The sequence below is a fragment of the Cyanistes caeruleus genome, chromosome 4 (genome assembly GCF_971803275.1).
Source record: "Cyanistes caeruleus chromosome 4, bCyaCae1.hap1.1, whole genome shotgun sequence".
Classification (NCBI taxonomy): Eukaryota; Metazoa; Chordata; class Aves; order Passeriformes; family Paridae; genus Cyanistes; species Cyanistes caeruleus.
In genome coordinates, this window is record NC_141704.1 from 80,694,440 (window position 1) to 80,716,359 (window position 21,920).

Sequence of the window (21,920 nt, forward strand, 5' to 3'; positions counted from 1 at the left end):
GACCTGCTCAGAACTGTCCATAAAAGAAGATCTGGAAGAATTAAACTTTCTGTCTTTTGCAGCTAAGGCTAGAGAGTCTGTGTCATCACTTTGCCGTCCCTAGCAGTGCAACAAGGGTTAGCCCAGGAAAACTTCTTGAGAATCTTTCTCTCTTCATTCCAGAGGCAGCCAGGCTGTTTTCCTCCTCCCATAGGGAGATGGGAGAAGGAGGGGAAGAACCACAGTAGTGGAAGGAGCACTGTGCCTCTGACAGCTTGCAGATGCACAGGAAACAAGGTTGGCACAAGGCAGCGTTAGGTGTTCCTGCTGCCAGCTAATGGTGTCCAGTCAGGTGGGTTAGCCCAACAGGCAGATAGGAATGGATTAGCTGTACCAGAGCAAATGCTTTGTTGGCAAGTAACCATTTGCAACCTACTGTGCTCTTCCACCCAGAATTTTCCTATTTAATTTCTGACAAACCACTATCCTAGCACCACCTAGTGCCCAGCCTGGCGATTCAGACGTCCTTAATGTGAGAATTCCAGCCATTCATGGCCTAAAGAAGAAAACTCAGGGGGATTTTCTTGGGTTTTTTAAGCTAACTTAGACTCCTACAGCACCTTCAGAAAAGTCTACAGTTGTACCATCTGAAATAATGCTTCTATTTCCAAATCCTGCCGTTACTTAGCATGATTGTCTTCTCTCAGATGTGTGAAATCTTCTCTGTATAGAAAGGGGCAGCAATGAAGAACCTTTCCTGGAAGGGATGTTGAAATTTTCACTTTCAGAAGGGGTATCTTGGCTGAATAAATGAGGAACACAGAAGTATTAAGAAGGGACTTCATGAAAGATGCAGGTTCTTCAATGTCTGTGACAAGGCAAGACAGTGGTTAAAATTTTGCTGTTTAAGAGCCCTGGATTATTTCCAAGAGGATGGAGAAATGGAGAGCAGAGTGTGCCACAAAGAACAGCAAAATGAGACCATGGTGTGCCTGGCAAATTGAGCTGGCGTGCAAAGAAACTGAAATTACTGCAAAGTGTCCTATTTCTCATCAAGTCAGAAGCACAGCAGGAATGTTGGCACTCCCAATTCCAGCATGTATCATTATAACTTATTGCCAAACTCTTGGTTTATTAGCACTGCAGAGCCAGGAGCTGGTGGGATTGTATCCTTCTGTCACATTGCATCCATGGGGTTAAGTCTCACAGTTTGCAAAGTGGAGCAGACTAATTATCCTACATAAGAAATGACTAAAATCTGACAGTCACATGTCTCCTGGGAAGGACAACCCAGGAGATGTCAGCGAGGGGGGGAAAAATAATCACTTTGGGGAAAACTTTCCCAAGTTTTCAGCAGTTGTGGTGCTGTGCTTTCCCCCAGCGTCTCACAGAAATCCCAGGGAGCAGAAATTGTTTTGATGGATGTGTCTCGAGGACCACTGTGTGTGTGTGGCTGTCACCACTGCTGTGTGGCTGTCACCACCACCTCTGTGTGTGTCACCACCACTGTGTGGCTGTCACCACCACATCTGAGTGTCACCACCACTGTGTGGCTGTCACCACCACATCTGTGTGTCACCACTGTGTGTGTGTGGCTGTCACCACCTCTGTGTGACTGCCATCGCCACCACTGTGTGATTGCCACCACCACCACCACTGTGTGTGTCACCACAAGTGTGTGTGTGATCACAACTGTGTGTCACCACCACTGTGAGTGTCACCACCAGTGTCACCACCACCTATGTTTGTCACCACCACTGTGACCACCACCTCTGTGTCTGTGTCATCACCAGTGTGTGACTGTCACCACCACTGTGTGTGTCACCACCTCTGTGTCACCACCACCTGTTTGTCACCACCAGTGTGACTGTCACCACCAGTGTGTGTCACCATAACTGTGTCACCACCACTGTGTGTGTGTCACTACCAGTGTGTGTGTGACCACCACTGCGACTGTCACCACTACTGTGTGTCACCACAACTGTGTCACCACCAGTGTGTCACCACCACCTTTGTGTCACCAGCTCTGTGTATCATCACCACTGTGTGTCACCACGTCTGTGTGTCACCCCTGCTCTGTGTGTGGCTGCGGGACAGCCCCAAAGGCTGGGCACAGCCGTGGAGACCCCTGCTCCACTGCTCACTGCTCTGAGCACTGCCTCACCTTCTCTACAGGGCTCTTCCCAACGCCCACCTTCCTCCCCACTTCCCACTGCTTCCTGGATCAGCAGAATAAATTATTAAAAGGAGCAGAATTAACTTCTGAAAGGGCCCTTCTTTTTTAGAACAGTAGACTTTGAAAGAGTGGCATGAATAAATGACAAAGAGAGGATCTTTCTGACAGGGGGCTACCCCAACCCCCAGCAGCTGCTGAGCACCCCTGTGCTTGCTGATGTGAAGACACTCCACCTGAAGATTGTCACTTCACTAATGACATGATTGCTAAGATTTTGGGTGGGGATTTTTCCTAACAGATGTTTTTCTTCACTTACTTTTTTTTTTTTTTTCTTTTTTTTTAATTATTCCTGATGCTTTTACCTATCAAATTGCAGACTTCTTCAAAGGAAAAGGAATAAGCAGTTGTCATAACAACAAAGCTCTTCATTACCACAGGAACCTTTGACAGCTTTATTTAAAACATTAAAAAAAATTAAAAGAAAAATCCAACCTATTATTTTTATCAGTCTGATTCATGTTCTTCTTAAACAGATTACAGTGTGTTCTCTAGCAGTTACACTGTGAAGGGAGGATGGCATGAATATTTATGATCATGTAAACTTTGGGGAAAAAATTAAAAGTGAGTTTGTTGTCTTTATGAGCTTCCTATGGCAATAGCTCACCTTGCCTTTTAATTAGAGGATATGATGTGAAATTTAAAGGTGGAATTTTTCTTTTTTTCTCACATAAGTAAAGCAAAATGATCATAGCATGAAATAAAACACTGAGTTAGTCATCCACGTGTTCTAGAAAATTATGTCTCCCATTTTTCAAGCCCAAAAAAAGGATATTAACATCCTGAAGCTAGAGGAGGAGTGATTTGTTTGTTAAGAGGTGGAGGCCCTTTGCAAAGTTTAGAACCGACTCCGGTTTTTAATTCTCAGTTCCTTGAAGCTGAAAGAGAGGAGAACAAAAGACCTGTTATTACTGTCCCATCTTACAGAAGATGCAGGGAGGTGTTGGGCCCTCCACTCCCAAGAAATAGCCTGTTTGATGGGAAGTGAGAAGCAGGAGGCTGATCTGGGGACAGAGCACTGCCTGGCCACAGGAAACAGGAGCCAAAGAGCCCTGGCATTTTTTTTCCACACAAAAGAGGTAAATAGCTCCGACTTCTTCCTGTTTAACTTGCGCACTCAAATTCGAAAGATGCTTTTCTGGATTTCACATTCTAATTCTTAGTCTGAAATAAAGGCTAAATGCCTTTCATCTGTTCGAGTCATTTATAGTATCCTTAGCAAAAGGATTTTTTTACAGCAAAGTGAAGGATAATAGTGGAATTGTTAAACTCGTACCCTTAAAATAAGTCACATTTGTCCTCAGTTTGAACAGTGATGTTTCTTGCTGGGCGTAATCAACAACTTAATTCTCTCCCTAAGCCAAGGAAAGAATGAATATCTGCAGAGACCTATCATTCTGTCTCCCATCCATAAAGGAATATAACAAGCAGCTGTTGCATTTATCTTAAGAAGACGATAACTGTAAATTGCCTCATCTCACAGGCACTTTTCCTGCAGATGTCCACAATTCCTCCATCAAGAGGATGACCATGAAAAGCAGGGAAAATCTCAAATACATAAGGTCAGAGCCCTCTCCCACAATAACAGATTACTTAACCTCAGATGTGTTGGGACCCTATTTTCTGGCAGTTTGGGGCAGAGAGGTTTTTATTTACTTTTAAAAACAGGCTGGCCACATGCAGCAGAACTTGTTTTCTCCCTGAGTGGAGGGGATGTGGGGCTGTGGGTATAATTCCCTCACTTCATTCCTCCTCCAGCTACCCACAGGCTGGGTTTGACGGCTTCCCTCCGAGGGGAAATACGGCCCTGGCTCTCCCGTTACACGAGCTGGTGTTGGGAGTTATTATTTAATTATGACAACTACACACATGCAAGGCACTGCATTAGGAAACACACACACACCATCTGCTAGATCCCAGGATTTAGCTGTGGGCGTACAAGAGCGGAGTCTTATGAGCATTAACTTTATTCCAGGAGACCATAAATGCAGGTCTCCTTGCACAGCACTGCCGAGGGAGGCATCCAGGGGAAGAGCATTCCTCCATGATATAGTCATTACTGCTTCAGCAAGATGTTAATTTTTACAATAAATAAGCTTAATCTTTTTTATGCAGATCGTTTTAGAAAATAAACAGGCCGTTTTTATGAGCTACTTAGAACCGGGGCTGGGATGGGATTTGTGGTAAGGTCCTGCATACACTACAAATTGTAAGCAATTTTGAATTCCTGGGGAACTACTGCAGTTCATTATTTCTTGTGGGTTTTTAAATAACTTATAAATGCAACATTTCTGCGTGTTTCAGAGCGTTTAGAAAGTAGAATCATTGCCTGGTGGAACTCAATTCCTGATTACTAAAGAAGACGATGCCTGCAATCCATGGGATGAGCTTGTAGTTTTAGCACAGCACCTTTCTCTGATTGCTTCTGGAGAGTTTGTATGGAAAATGGGGAGTGGAGGAGCTGATGAGGGAGAGCCTGACCACCTTGGAAGCACGAAACCCCTGGGCCTTCACTGTGATCTCCTCTGCTAGCCATGTCTGTAACTTCAGCAGGGGTTAGCAAACAACAGGAAACTCAGTTCAGGTATCTTTAACCACAGACCTCACTTTTAGAAAGAAATAATGCAGTTTTGGACCCCTGAGGATATCACTATCCTGCCTGACATGGGCTGTGAATAGTAATGTACAATAGATGTGTGATTCTGATGTGAATTGTTGATTAATGTTTGCTGAAGGAATAATGCAGCCGTTGTCTTGAGGATAAGAGAGATGTTGTCTTTCTCATGAAGTATTAGAGAAAGAAATTATATTACTAGCCAGAGCTAGGCATTTAATGTCTTACATGACTGAATCTCAAGAGGGGACTGATTCTGCCTTCTGGCCAGCCCTGAGATGAATTCATTTGTATGACAGCCTCTGTTTTGACACTAGATATGATATCATGTCCTGGCCAGAAGGTTTCACAGATTTGGTGAGATCCTGTGAAGGAGATGAATCACTCCAGCCCAAAACTAGCCTGGCTTTCAGAAGACAAATGTGGCCTCCAGGTTCAGCTGCTCCTGTTGACCCTGTGGGACGTGGGCTCAGTTCACTGATCATAGAATGGTTTTGTTTGGGATGCACCTCAAAGTTTATCCAGTTCTAACCCCCCTGTCATTGCCATGGACACCTTTCAATGGGTTAGGTTGCTCAAAAACCCAATCCAGCCTGGCCTGGAACACTTCCAGGGATGGGACATGTACAGCCTCTCTGGGCAGCCTGTGCCAGGGCCTCCCCATCCTCACAGTAAAGCTGCCTTGTGTCTGCCTGGGAGCCTGGAAAAGGCTGTGCAGCCTGAGCCTTCATTCCTGTCTTGTAAACAAGATGATTTCATATTGTTAGGAAATCTCATTTTCTCTTTATCTGTGGAAATGATGCTCAGGCACTGTGGAAAAGGGGATCACATAACCAGGTTAGCTTTGGCTGCATGCAGGCACACGTTGTGTCACTCCATCACAGAAGCATCATCATTTCAACAGCTACAAGTTTATGTAAAACACTTCCATTCCCCGTGGCAGGAAAGTTTATTAGCACTGTATTCCTCTTCTTGCTATCCACTGAGCCAAGTAGCTGTGTCTCACAATTACAGAAAGAAAAATAAAATGTCTGGGCTGTTTTTCCTAATTCAGCCTGAGGGAATTGCTGTGGTTTTTGCCCCCACCTAACACATGCTCTGCAGGATCCCACTGACATCAGCCCTGGTTTGCCTGTCCAGCTCTGGCTACAGCACCAAGACAGCAACAGGGGCCAGGTTAACAACCCAAGCCATGAACAGACTGAGGCTGACCCCAGGGACACACCTGGGACAGGCTGAATGGGCCATGATCCCTCCACACCCTTGGGCAGAATCACCATGGGGTCTTTAGACCCTGCAACTGTCGAAGAAACCTCTTATTTTAAAACATTGGCTTGAAACTCAAATTCTGGGCAAAACAGCAAGAATACCAAAGCATCAGTAGTTTTGTTTGGTAGAGGTGTTGGTGTGCGTGTTTTTAAAATGTGTTTTATAATGTAAATACAACCTGGATGAGAAAGAGAAAAATTGTTTTCATCATGAAAGCAACTGTATTTCCCAATTAAACAACTCCTAATAAATGTTGGTATTGTTCAGTCTCCTTGGAGGCCACCACTAACATCACACAGTGTGTAGGCCCCCAGAGCTCTTGTTTGTTTCTAAAGCGATCAGGTCACACCGCTCAGTTCCCCCCAATTTATTTAAATCTGTTACTTTATTTCAAGTGCTAATTATCTCTCACAACAAACAGAGCCTTGTCAGCTGCAATTACTGGCATTACAATAGATTATCAACAGAAAAGTGTGTCTTGAAGCAAGAAGTGTTGCCTTGGTTACCAACCCAAAACGCTCCTGGACTGCATCTGTAACCACAATTTCCTGATTGTACCTGAAATATTTCATGAGCGAGGCCCCTCTTTTCCTCCTAAATTAGTACAGGGCACCACGAGCCAAATTTTACCCCACGGAACTGAGATTTAAATCACAACAGAGCAAGCTTGGAGCCAATGGTAGCATATCCTAAAGGCAAAAGGAAGGGGTTGCATTTTGCATGAGCAGAGGGAGATGCATTTTGCTCTCGTAGTTAGCGTTAGAATAATTCCTGTGCCTTCCCAAGCGTCGTGCCTGGCTCGTAAACGAGAGCAGGCTCTTGCCCAGCAGAGCAAAGCGAAGCAGGTGCGTTTCACGAGGCCCTTCTCCTCCCTACCAAACACTGACACGTGCAAAGAGCTGGCACGGGCTCGGCAGCCTTGGGCTGGTTGGGAATGCAGCTTTGGGGATGGCTGTGAGCGGGAGAGGGGCTTGATTTGACTTGGCAGAAGGAGAAATGTCAGCCGCGAAGGAAGCGCGAGTTCGGGCGAGAAGTTGGGAGGTTGGGCGCGCCTCTCATCCTGTGTCACACAGCCAAAAGTTAAATCCTCTGCCTGGGAAATGTGTGCTTGTCTTTCATTCCACGTAGGGCTGCTTCAAACAGGAGGGAATCAAAGGCGGCGTGGATACGCTGCTGAAACTTTGTGACCTTGTCAGCCGAAGGAGCTTCCAGGACCGCTCTGGGATGTGTGTCAGCCTCCAAAGGGGAAGGCAGAACAAGAACTGGGATGCCTCAGTGTTATTTCCATGAAATGTCAGGTATACCCCAAACTGCAGTCCTCCTGAGCACCATTTATTTGGGCCCCCAGCTTGTGACTCTTTTACGGGCAACCTTCCCCCTCTGTGCCTCCCAAAAACCTTGTGATCGATTTTAATGCACAGACATCAGCTTCCTAACCTTGAAATGGCTATCTGGCTATCAAATATATCTATATTTGCCTATCTTTATGCCTAATCCTGATCAAGTTCTCCAAACAATACATTTGATTACCCTAGAGGAATCTAAAAATTTTGGGAATGCTGATGACCAATTTGGGTAAAATATGGTGGGAGTCTTTGCTTTCCTTGAATTTCTCTTTCAAACTGGGGATTTTCTGGCCCTGTGGGTGGCATAGTGTTAGGACATTTGTCCAGAGAGGAGGAACCCTGGACCTGTTTCCTCCCCTCTCCTCTCCAGGTATGGGGCTGTGCTGCTGGGACAGGGCTGCATTTTCCAGCCTCCCTTTGGGCAGCTGTACCACGGCACAGGGCAGATTTAGCGGGTGAGAGGGAAGGAGATCACAGCCAGTTGTGTGCTTGTGACATTTTCCTTAAAAGATGCTGAGTTCCAGCCCCAGCTCTTCCTGTATTTTATCTGTGTAAGATCCCTGCAATGGAAAAAAAAAGATTACTCCCCAGGAGCGTGCACTGGGACCAAATACTGGTGCATGGATTACGTGTTTCTTGCTTATGCACCCTCTTTCTCCTCTCTTCCCAGCTCAATTCACACAGGAGCTTTTCAGAAGAGCTCCCACCATCACTCACAGCTGTTATGGCACACAGGAGAGCACTCCCACACCTGTAGGGACACCGTGTCCCTGCTGGGCTGCCCCTTGGTGCTGAGGGAAGGACATGCAGATCTGAGTCCTCTTACAGTGCAAAAAGACTTTTCTGGATGTGTTGGGTCTCTTTAAGTGCTGCAACCCTGAAAAACCCTATGGGCAGTGGTGGCAAGTGAGGGTGAGCCAAATTTTCCTCTCTGAGTTCCTCAGAAGGGCTGGATCAGTGGGTCTGCTGAGAAAAATAAATCACTGCTGATGGAAATATCACCTTTGAACCACTCTGAGGAACAAGTTTTTATTTCAGCTTTGGAATCACTGTCTAGGAATAAATAAGAGGTTTTGGGGGCATTTTGCAGATCATTGGGGAGCACACTGCAGAGTCTCATCTTCACTCACGTTTTTCATCCCCTCAATTTGCACAGCAGGAGCACTGATTTGTACTCACAGCAGAACTGGTTTCTGTTTATCCAAACCCAAATATAAATATTTCCATAAAGATAAAATTTTAATGCAGGGCTTTATGACAAAGGCTGTTATTTGCAGGCTGCCATTAACAAATCCGTGCTGCTGCGGTTTAAATGGAAAAATTTAGAGCTGATTGTAAAATGCTGCAATCAGGTGCAGCTATGAAGATACAAAAATACCTGAACTGGAGACAGAAGGTCCTGTTGGGGATAAAAAAGCAAAATGAAGGACTGGAAGCCAAGCCTAAAAGTGCAAAGCCAGTGTCAAGCATGGCAGCACCATCAGAAGAGCATTATGAGTCGCATGATGAGGTTCTCCCCCAGAAAAGATTTCCATGAGTTAGCCCAGGGAGAGAATGGGAATCAGTGCAGCTCCTTCACAGATATATTTTGGCTGCTTCAAAAATTAACTCATCAATTGTAAATAAACAGAAGCTCAAATAAAAGTGGTTTAAAAGAAAGTAACTAGAGCAGAGGGAAGTGGTAAAGCAGCACAGAGAAAAGTCTGGATACCCAGAGAGGGACAGGTTACTCCATTATCCTCTCACTAAAATAAGACTCTTCCCATTTTCCCCTAATTTTGGTGTATGCATTATTTTTGATAACACCCTCTTTGATATCCTAAAGGCTTTCTAAGGAAGTCATGCAGATGGATTGCAGCCAGGCCCTGGTGTTTGCTGAGCCTGGCAGAGGAGGAGGAGGAGAGCTGACCACGGTGTGTGGCACACAGGGCTGCTTGGGATGGCGTGGGCATGAGCAGGTGATTCTGCAAATGTGGCATTTGAGTGGCCTTTAATGCGTTTTGTCTGCATGAAGCCAGCCCTGGAATATGTCTAAAAGGCTCCCCTGCTAGAGTGCAACAGGTTTTGACAGCCAGCAGTGCTCAGAGGAAGAACAAATGTGTGATTTAGACCATTGTTGAGGACTTTTTCCCTGCAAAGAGAGTTGTCACATTGCAAAATTGTAAAGCTGTGTATAATGGGATGCTGACTGCACAGTACATTGCAGCTGTGCTCTCCTATTATTTAACACTATAACTATGGTTATTTACCAATCTTAGATTGCCAAACCACAGAGGAGCAAAAACTCAGCACATCTAAAGCAAAAATTTGCTCTATCTCAGGGCATGTTATTATATTTTATAATTTTATTAAGAAATAAATTTATTGAGCGTTGTTTGCCTTAGAGGTGAGTGGTTCTGAAACTCTATTTCTTGTTTCCGTGTAAGAGTGCTTCAGTAAATTTTGAAGTTTTAACAGTTTGGGGTCACTTTCCTTAGGCAAGCTGGAGAAATTATTTTTGATGATTTAGTTAGTAGTGGTGGTGTGGTCTTCTGTAATCATTCACCAGACAGTGGAATGAGGTGGGGAAATTAATCTCTGGTACACCTTGAAAATAGATGGACAAATAAACCCAAAAGAAACTAAAAGAAAAACATAACTTTAGACTGATTCCAGAATTACTTTTGTTTTCTGCATACAATAGAAGTTTACATGAAGAAGACTGAAAGTGAGAGGCACTGGAAAAGTTAAAATAACCCAATTCCATTGGGTAGTTTTCCCATCATAATCTAAAATTAACAACATGGCACTGTGCAAGCACAGAACAGAGGGAGCTACTTTATGCCACAGTCTTTGCAGTAAGAAAAAAAAAAAATAAGGAAAATTTAAAATGCAGCCTTTGATTTTCTTATTTCATTTCCTTTCTCTGAATGTCCCCTATTTGTAATGTTTGCTTCTGCCTTTCTGGCCACCCCCAAATTCCTCAGCTCCGGGAGCTGTGGGCACATGAGAGCTGGCAGATCAGGCCTTGGCTTTCCTTCCCTTGGAACGTGCTCCCTTCTCAGATGGGGTGCTGCTCCAGAGCAGAAATAACTAATGACAGTGTGACTGCTTGAAAGCCACATGGAGGGAGGGAGGAAAGAGATGCTATTCACTTCAGCAGCGCAAATAAAGCGAGAGCTTTCTTTCTTCAGGCGTGTGTGGGAAGGGCATCAACAGAGCAATTACATGGTGGGAGGGAAAGGGGATTTTGTCACTTTGGCAGTGCTGGCAGACAGAAATAAACTGCTTCTAGGGGAATAGCAGGGTAAGAACTTGCACATCAAGAGCATAAGCAGAATTAAAATGGGCCCTTAAGGGGATTTATTGAGGGCTGGATTTTTTTTTAAAGTGCCTAAGGTCCCTCCTATTTCACTGTGTGCAAGCCAAGAATCAGGAGCAGGCTGAAAAAGTGAGCAAGTTGCATCAAAACTAGTAAGAAACTACTCTGACTGCAAGAATTTGAGTGCAACCCATATGCAGGGTTACAGAACTTGGCAGAATGGCACATTCAGCATGCAGGGCTGGTGAGAGGTGTAGTGGTCAACAAAGCAGCGTGCAAGAAATCCTCTTCCTTTTCCAAATCAAAAATGGAGTCAATTCCCTCTTAATGGAATGGAATGGAATGGAATGGAATGGAATGGAATGGAATGGAATGGAATGGAATGGAATGGAATAGGAGAGAATGGAATGGGATGGAATGGAATGGAATGGAATGGAATAGGAGAGAATGGAATGGAATGGAATGGAATGGAATGGAATGGAATGGAATGGGATGGAATGGGATGGAATGGGATGGAATGGAATGGAATGGGATGGAATGGAATGGAATGGAATGGAATGGAATGGAATGGAATGGAATGGAATGGAATGGAATGGAATGGAATAGGAGAGAATGGAATGGAATGGAATGGAATGGAATGGAATGGAATGGAATGGAATGGAATGGAATGGAATGGAATGGAATAGGAGAGAATGGAATGGGATGGAATGGAATGGGATGGAATGGAATGGAATGGAATGGAATGGAATGGAATGGAATGGAATAGAATAGAACAGAATAGAACAGAATAGAATAGAATAGAATAGAACAGAATAGAATAGAATAGAATAGAATAGAATAGAATAGAATAGAATAGAATAGAATAGAATAGAATAGAATAGAATAGAATAGAATAGAATAGAATAGAATAGAATAGAATAGAATAGAATAGAATAGAATAGAATATGCTGAGTTGGAAGGGACCCATCAGATCATCAAGTCCAATTCCTGGCCCTGCACAGGACACCCCAAGAACTGCATTACATCCTGGAGCTGCTTGTGCTTTTTTCCTGGTTTCCCTGGAATTCCATATTACTCAGACAAAGCCTGCTCCAGGCTGACTGGAAGAGGGAAAGGAAGCATTGCTGTTCTGTACCTACAACTGCAAGGTGCTGCTGGCCTTTTCTGGGAAATAAAGAAAAATTTCTAACATGGGTTACAGTGACAGTGGACCATTGATAACACATTTGGGTGACAGAGGTGATTTTGCTTCCTTTCCATGTTTTTTCTCCCTAATAGAAAACCAGTAGTGGTGTCCACCAGTGCAGATGAACACAGACAGCTGTAATAGTGATGAATAGGGGATGGCAGATTGCTGCAAAAGAAAGATGAGGATCATGGTGGGTGGGACAGAGAGGGGTCCCTTCACATGCAGAACACACACCACATTTTCATGGACCCCAGATGCCAACAACCAAATTTGAGTCACTTGTCGTTTGGTGGAGCGACTCATCACACTCATCTGGTGCACCACTGCTCCTAACAGCAGGCTGGGCTGCCATGCAGAGCACTGCAGCTCAGACAGAACAAACCTGCCTTCAGCTAGACAGCCTGGAGATTTTTTAGATGGCAGATGATTGGTGATGTCACATAAAATTGACAGCTCTTCAGACAAAAGGAAGGAGCTTGACTTAATGAGTGCAATGGGTGGGTGTATAAGCAAAGACTTTTCTAAGAATCATCATTACCTAGGAAAGGCAATTTTCAGCTGAATTGACATTGCAGTAATTAAGGGCCAACGTAGAGAATCTTGGTCATTATAACTATTTAAATTTCCAAATTGCTTAGTTTAGAATTGCTTATGCTTGAACTGCTACTGACAGCCCCATCACTTTCTATTCTCAGCCAGCTTGATTGGCAAATTGATGAGGTCTGTACCTCACAGCCACAGTTCCACCTTGGAGCCAGAAGTCACTACCTGGAGCAGAACAGCAAACAGCAACTAAGGTCAGATCAAAGCACAGCAAATCCAAGTTTTAAGTTCACTCCTTGATAGTGGAAATGCACATTAAAGGGGTCACTGGGTGAGAGATTCTTGAAAACCATGGTGAAGGATGTCTTCATATTTCAGTTATTTAAATTTCCCTTACCTGTGAATTATCAGCCTAGCTGGAATCCACACTGCTGGGCTGCTACAGAACCTATTTTTTTTTTCTGACTCTTTTCCTCTGTGTTGCCAGCCTTGGATGGACTTTTTGAAGACTTGAAAATGCTTTTCAAATGGCAAATGCTATTCTGTGGTGGTAGGAACTTTTTTCAGAGATGGATAAAAGAAACATCTGGACCGTCTGAGGGGGATTGCATTATGTCTTGCAGCAACACTCCTAATTCTGAAAGTGAATCATTATATGTAGTACCTGCCAGTTGCTTTCATTTTCTTGTCATAGCAAAGTCAGAGAGACTGGGAGACACAAACCATATTTTTATTTTAACAATTTAGGAGACTTTGTGCATTATTCTGCAGGAATGGAGGCACTGGTCTTCTTTAATTTTGGCATGTTGGCCTCCTTTGTTTTCCCCTGTAAAAATGTATTCTTGTGTACTTATTGTGTACTTTGTTCTACCAACTTAGAAAGAGAGAATTTATTTTTTTTTTAGTCCCTCTTCCTCTGTACTGTCACTTTTGATTCACAGTTGCTAAGCATTGCAAAAGCTCACCAGAGGGACACTCTCATAGTGTGATTTGCAAACTTTGAAATAACACCCACCAGCAGAAGCACCATATGCTACAAAGTTGCACAGTAAACTGACAGCAGTATTTCATTTATAATTTGAATTTCCAAAAATGTCAGCATTTTTCACATCAACAAATGCCTCTCAGCTTGCAGTGCATGACTCTTTCCTCTGAGTGGACATTAAATTGTGCTAATTCTGCTTGAATTTCCACCGACTTTATTAATGACAGACACATTAAAAACAATTCTCTTTTATAATGGTAACTTGTCATATTGAGACAAAATAAACCTGTGGATTTTCTGAATGTGCAGATAAGTCACTGGGCTGAAATGCTACCCAAATGTGTGTGTAGTTTACGGCATGTGGACTTTGTGGCTCTTTGTAACACTGATAAACCAGTGCACCCTCTTTGATAATAAAATAAAGTACTAAGGAATAGTTTTTTAATCAATCAAAGGCAAACTTCACATAAAACACAAGCTGTTCCCTTTGTGGTTAATTTTCATCCAGCTGCACTTAAGTACAACAGAGCCAGCAGAGAAAACTACTTGGCAACACTTCCTAATTAGGGGACGTTAATTACAGCTAAATACTATACAATTTCTATGTTATAAGAGTTCATCTGAATCAATGTTATTATGCTACTAAAGGAATTAATAATGATTTCATACGTAGAAGCTGTTGCCAAACTACCCATTAGTTCAGAGTTCCAAACGACTGTACAATGAAATCTCTAAATCTGCCATCCATAAAGCGCTGGAGCGCTCGCAGACAATCACACATGGCACTTGCATTGTGCACTAATAACTGCTCCTGATGGCATCCCCTGCTCCTGCTGGAGTGCTGATGGGCTGGGAGGGAAGGGCCCTGCAAGACAAGGCACACATCCCCACAGAGCTCTGTCCCAGAGCAGAGATCTGTCTGTCCCTCCATGGGTTTGGCGCAGGTTTCATGGCAGGGCGCTCTGGCAAACCCACAGACACTTCCCAGCCCAGCTCCCAGTGCTGAGACACAAACTGGGGGTGTAGGGAGGGATCACAGCCCCTCTGGCTCCCAGTTCAGGATGGAGAGCCTCCTGTGGAGCTGATCCATGCTGGAAGTGTCCTCCACTGCATCTACTCATATTGGTGCTTGAAATGCAACACAAGGATTAAAACACTTTTTCTTGCACCTTGCATTTCTGGCAGCATCTGCCTTGCTAAAATTATGGCTTAGCACTTCTAAATCAAATCCAAATTGCCAAAAAGGGGAGGGACATTAACCTACTACGCAGACAGAGAATTTCTCCCAGATTATTTATCCTCAGAAAGGGATCTCTTAATGTCATAGCAGCCACTGCTCAGCAGCCCTGTCAATGAAGTGGGAAGAGAGATCAGGACTGGCCTGGATGTGCAGAGCCAGGAAAGCCACGAGTGTGCCGTGTCTCAGCTCAGGCTTTGCACAGAGCAATCCTCAATGGCTTAAAGCCCTCTTGGTGCTCACTGGGCTTGAGGCAACTGCACTCCCTCCAGTTTCCCTTGGCACAATTTGTACAGCTCACAGGACTCTCCTGTGTTCCAAGAACTTGCTGGTCTTTTCCCCCATCCTGAGTTATTGCTGCCCAGGGAAGCACTCAGCCAAACCCTTCATTTCCACGGGGAGCTTCTCCCTTTGTGTCCAGCTCCTCTCTTTCCCATTTTCCCCTTTTGTTCCCCATGGTGGGTGAGGTCTGATGGGTGCAAAGAGATACCTGAGTTTGGTGGATGGCAGAGGGGAGCTGCTTTACAACTTCTCTGGTTTATTTCTCAGAAATGGACAGAGAAAGATTTGTGCTGTTGCAGGGAAAAGCCGCTCAATCCGCATGTCTTAGAGCAAATCAGGATCAAAGCAAGTTATTGATTTATTAACAGCACGTAATTAACTGGCAATCAGTGAACTAGAAATCCAGGGTCTGTGTCGGCACCACAACAGGCAAACCACAATAAGAGATGCTTCCAAAATCAAAATGTAAATAAAAGTTTGTAAATTCAAAAAGATTTGAAAGGTTCCCACCACATTCACACTACACGAGGGAGAAGAGAGACCCCACACTGAAATGTCACTCCACTCAGGGTGTGTGTCCCCAGGGAGGGGACACTCCTTGCCTGGGTGGGCTGGGGATGTGAGGGGCTCCCCCCAGAAGGGTGAGAGAACCTTGCAGGAGTTTAATGCTCAGCACAGGAAAAGTCACGTTCAGCAAACACACGCAGAGTTGTATGAGGCAGCTCCTGAGCTGCTGGGCTTTGAAGAGCCGACCTCCAACCAAGTTATAAAAGTTGTTTTGCTGCACGGCCCCAGGACGGGAACATCAAAAAGATCAGGAGATAGATGCAAAATTAACCCTTTCGAAGGCGTCAGCTGCGAGAACATGTGGAGGAAACGTTTGTAGATCGATACAGGTATCCACAATCACTAAAGAAGGCAGGCAGCACCGGGAGATGTGCAAGCCTTTACATGAAACCATCACTCACACTGACCTTTTGTAAAGTTTTGATCCATCTGAGGACAGTAATGACCACGTGGGGTTGCTAACCCACATGTATTCCAACACTGGGTACCGGTGCTTGGCACGGCGCTGGGACACCCCTGTGCCACCCCAGAGGAACAAGAGGCACGAGGCCAAGCAGGGATGCTGTGCCCAGAGCAGAAGCCAGGCAGGCAGGAAAGCTGCAGGGGGGTTGTGTCCATGGCCCAGGGTGTCACTGGCTTGGGGCAGGAATACCTGACATGCCCAAATCTTGGCTACACCAGATCCCCCAGCCTTCACTCCCATCGCCACTGCTCTTCCTTGAATAAGCAAGAGAGCACTCTGCCTGCAAACCAGAGTGTTTCGCCTTTCACTTTGCAGCAAAAGCACTTTTTGTTTAAGAAAACATATCTATATCAGCACTAGAATTGTATTTTAGTGAAACATTCAGCAATATTTACACCAGCAGAACACTAACAGATAGTGCTGCATGTTTCACGTATGGAGCAAAGGGCTGACTTGCAACAGACTGCTATTTTGATAAGAATACCTTCTGCTTAGGAACTATTCTTAAGTTTATTTTTCAAGTGTTATTCCAAATCCATATTATAAAATGTTTATATGTGCACTTAGGAACATGGTTATGGTATAGATGTATATGGAAAAAAAAAAAAAACCAACAAAAAACAACTGCCCCACAACTGGTGTCTTTTCTCATACTTAAAATGTCAGAACGGATTTGCAGTTCTCTCACCCTTGGGCTGTGCAAAGCCAGCCCTCACAACTCAGGGGATGCTGCTGAAGTGCCCATATGCCCCCAACCCCAGCACATTCCCGTGGTGCTCACATCTGCAGGGTAGCCCAAGAAATCCAGAGGGAAGCAGAGTGGGCCTGTCACCTTAAGGATGTGAAAGGAGATGTTCCCGTGACAATAAAAGCACTCCTAAGTGCACCTCCAATCATAAATCATTTTCAAAATCGCTCCTGGCTTTTTAATTTCTTTCATTTGGAGGATTTATAGCGCTCTGATGTGGCAGAATGTTTATTCCATGGGCTGCCCGTCACGTGGCACCCCACTGGCACAGCACCAGGCTCCGGTCCCTGTTCATCTAAACCTCTGCAATGATCATCTGCAGCTTCTAATAAATGACTGATAACCCTGGGTGTAACTCTTGCAGTGATTAAAGTTAACATCAGCACAGAGTGCTTCAGTGTTTCAGCCTCTTCTTGACGGCTATTTGCCATTCTCCCTTTTTAGTATTGCCATCACTGAAACAAAAAGCTTCTTGTTTGAAAATTATTTATGGAGTGTTGCAGTGCTTTATAAGATTTTCATACACCACTCTGTGAGCTGGGATCCTTTTGGATTAGAGTGTACTCTCCATTTCAGTCCACGGATGAGAACGACTTGATTTCTTTTCATAGTTTGCAGCTCCAGAAATGGCCATGAATATGTATTCTGTCTTTTGACTCTCCTTTGTGCCAGCTTTTGGGGAAGGCTGTGCAGGATCTGAGAAGTTAAAGATGGAGTGGACCCACAAGACTCATCTGTGCAGAGCTGGGCTTTCTGAATGTGGTCCTCTTGGTTTGGGTTGGGTCCCGGCTGAGGGACTCCTGCTGCTTCCCCAGTGAGCTGGCAAACAGCCTTAGATAATGACATAGAGAAAGACTTGTTGGCACTCATCCTAAACTCCCCCTTTGTTATTTTTGCCTGGTGCCCCTGGTACAAAACCCAGCACTTTGTATCAAACCATTCTCCTCCCTTGCTGCAATTCACATTTACCTCCATCAACACTTTTACATCCGTGACGTGCAAAGGCACCGGCAAAGAGCCACAACACATCCCAGCGAGGGCTGTGTGAAAACAGCACCAAACAATCAATCCCTGCCTCAATGAGTTAATTGCTCACATGAATTAAATTTACAACATGTGACAGGAAGCAAAGAATAAACACTGAGGCCTGGAGGGCAAAGCATTTTAAAGTTATAAAAGACTAAGTTTCCCATGCAATCATTTCTCCACCTTTGCAAACGCCACTTTCAGTGACAATGTTGTTTCCTGGTCCATCTGTCTCCCAGCCATTCCCAAAACCAAACTGGTGGGAGATTGATTGTGAGACATTTTCTTCTGGCCCTAGTACTCCTCCTCTCCAGATGAGGAACCGTGTTTCTGGCAGGTTCACTTCATTCTTTTGGATCTCCTCACTATTGCTCTGCATCTGGGTTTCTGTGTCATTTCCCCCCCATGCTTTTCCTTACACTTTACCTGATTCCTCTCACAAAGGAAACATTCCCTTCTTTCTTTATTCCTCTAACCTGTGCCAATGCCTTTCTCCCCCTCCAGCCCAGCTCTTGCCTGCTGGAGATGATGGAATTACACACCATGTGCCACACTGACACCACAAAGGCAGGTCCTGAGCAGCAGAACCATTCTCCCCCTCGCCACAGGTTCATGCTCTGAAACACTGGAATTTCATAGATCTCACCTACCCCAGTTTCTGGGTGTGGGATGAAAACTGCCAGCCCACTCTTTATTTGTATTGTGCTTTATCTTCTGACACTCTTTTTGTAAGAAAATTCAGTCAAGGAAGACACCTGCCTGGAAAACTTCAGTCCAAGCAATTAGCTCACCAGAGCCACAATTGGAGCATAATGGAGAATAAAACGTTTACGACTCTTATAAGTGTTTGAGACTCCAACTTCTGCCTGGAATAAGTGTAATTTCTGAGGAAGGATTTAAAGCTCTATTTGTGCTTTGCTCATGCACTTCACTCCTGTTCTCTGGAAACATACCCTGTTGACCAATTACGCTGTGTTCAAACACACAAGCAGCAATTAACTCACTCATCTGCCTCACCTGTCACACGTGTATTTAAAATTCTCTCTTAGCACCTCAGCCTTCCTTAATCTCGTCAGCAAAACCCAAAGCACCGATGTATTCTTGGGCACAGCACTTTTTTCCTGCTCTCTCCGTGTGTTGCACCAGTTTTACACCCCATTGAGTTCAGGAGAGCTGTACAGCAGGAAATTAGGCCCAAAGTACATATAGAGGTTTAAATCCAATCCTAAAGCACTGTAACACACTGCTCTGAGGCCCTCTAATGGAGACAACGGCAGCCACGATCAGCAAAATTAAATGGAATTAACACTAAACAAAGAAATTTCCACTGGAGGAGGCAGCTCAGGGAACACATACTCAAGGAGGAGTGGATAGATACTTCTCTGCAGTTGAAGTGACTTATTTATCTATTTATTCAGAGCAGAAGGCCAAGAGGACTTTTTTTTTTTTTTTTAGAGAAGCAGGGATGGGAAGTGAATTAAATTAGATCAGAGGGATGAGGACAGGCGAGATCTCTTGGAAAACTCTGTCTGCACAACTCTGGTGGAGATGTTGTTGCTACTGGGGACATCCCTGCTGTGTCTCCAAGGACAGTCTGCCCATCCTCTCTGGAAATGCTCTGAATTGCCTCCAGTCTGACACAACACATTTAAGCAGCTCTGTACCCCCCTGTGTTGCTAACACGCCCCTTTCACCCTGATTGAATGCTTGGAGCTGCTTTGGGCCACATCTGCTCCTTCCTCACTGGCAAATCCTAAGCCAGCACAATGCCAAGATCCTCCTGCTCATCAGCAGCTCCTCTTATGGATCCTGCACTGGGATCTTACCTGGCACTGTCAGGGCAAGCTTAGGAAATGGTTCAGAAATTCTGAAACAGCTTTGCCTCAGTCCGCTGGGGATAGCTTTTTCTTCTGTCTCAGCTGCCTCCTCCTCACCTCCTCATCTTAAGTGTCTTAGAGAAATAGGAGTTGTGGGAATTTGCTCAGGGTAATGGTAGAGGAAAGTAAAGATATTTTTCTCAGTGGCTGTAGGAATATACTGGCACTGGATCCCATCAAGTTGTTTGAATATGTTGGACATCCACGCTGTAACAGCAGCCAAAGGTATCTGTCATTTCTGACTCTTCCTGTAAGCTGAAGCATTAGTCACAGAGCTGTGCCTTTTCCATTTAAACCTGCATTCCACACTCAGAAATAGAGAAGGAAACCATGTAAAGATTATTCCCATTTCATTAGCTGACCTGAACAAGCCAAGCAACCCATGCCAGCTCCCCGAGAAATGTAGTGGCTTCCTGTCCAGCCTCAGTATGTCTTCAGGTATTTTTTTAAAGCTCCTTGAGCTTTAAATATGTGCAGGGCAGGCCACTTTTTAGATCATGAGTTTTTAGGGGCCATTCTGAAGCACATTTAGCAGAAGAGACCCGGGATGACACTGATTTACAGACTGGCACAGGCATTTTGTGAGTATTTCCTATCTCCAAGGATGGGTGCGGTCTGGGCTGCCATGTGGGGGAAAATATGTGTCTGAGTAGATATTCCCCCACTCTGCTGTCATCAAGCACTGAAATAACCCATTTAAAAGTGCTGAAGAAACTAGAAGTCAGTCCCTGGTGCCTGGATCTATAGTTAGAGGGGCATTACTGGGTGTGATCCTACCAGAATGCAGGGTTTATTTCTTTACAACATTAGAGGACTTGACAACCCTGAAGGGACTAAGGGAGGGAGGATGGAGAGGATGAAACCACCTGGATGTGCAGCGCTGCAGGATTAAAGCTCCAAGTCCCAGGGCTCGGCACACAGAGCATCTATTTAACATCCTTGCAGCTTCTGGGCTTCAGCCTGAGAATTGCTCCAGCACCATGAAGCACAGAGCCTCCCCTCTGTGCCTGCATTAGGCTTTTCTTAACATTCAGAGGGAAACAACAAAAGTTCCCCTTTTCCTTTACAGCCCTTTCCCTTTTCGCCTAATGAAGGTGGAATATAAAATGTTGAAGGAAAAAGCAGTTTTTCCCCTACAGTAGAATTTCTTTTTCAGTTATTTTTAATCTGACATCTGTTTTAACATGCATCCACACACGCTGCATTTATTTTAATTTTTTTCCCCTCCCCTGTGTTTTATTATTTACCTCCCGTTCCAAAGAGATCACAAAAGATTACACTTCAGTGAAGCAATAACAGCGGTGGCGATGATCTCTCTTACTTCTCACAACTTTTCTTTATGCCCCTCTGTTTTTCCTTTATCTACATCTTCCCACCACCGTCCCAGAGGCCTCGTTACAGCTGCTATCACACGGGGTGGAGGCATTCATGGGGCTTTTCTTTTTAGGAATTGGACAGATATGTGCTAACTAGAACACAAAGCCCTTCTTGTTCAGAGCCCCGATCGTCGTTCTTTGCTCCGTTTCCATTCATGCCTTTCAAAAAGTTCCACCAAGAAACGCAGCTCTGGCTCAGCCCTGGTGCTTTGAAGGAAGCCCCAGCCTCTGCAGAAGGCAGCAGAAAGCATCCAGCACTAAGATGTGCCAGCCTTCTGCCACGATGCTGGCTGAATGTTTCATTTCCCCAGGAAATGAAGATAACATCCTTAATCATCTTAGGTGTAATTAAATTAAATCACGGAGCATACGCATTCTTCACCTTCTCCTAAGGAGCTGGTTGCTCAGGTCTGAGCTTCAGGGTGGAAAAAGGAAGAGTTCTGGATGGAGCAGTAATTGCTACAGAGAGTTTCAGCACTTTGCAGCCCCAGGGCAGCCTCTCAGGCAGTGAGAGCACGGGCTGGCTGGGGCAGCTGGCAGGCTCAGAGGTGAAGCTTGCCCAGCTCCTGGAGCCCTTGTTCTCCAGGCTGTGACAGAGCCAGGGACCCCTAACCCAGGGGATTACCAAAACAGCCTCGGCCCAGACATAGGGAGGGAACTGGCTGCTTGCTTCGCTCCTTTGCTTGTCTTGTTAACTAGAAAAGAGGTGAGAACGCCTTTAAGATTGAATAAAAGCAGAGCTCATGCTATTAGTGAAATGGAAAAATCAGGTTATGAAGCTTTCCCTCACCTTTCTGGGCAAATCATCATCCATTTCAGGGTTTGGTTACTGTGGTGTGTAGAGATGATGCTCATCTGCACCAGCTGAGCCTTGGGAAGAGGTGA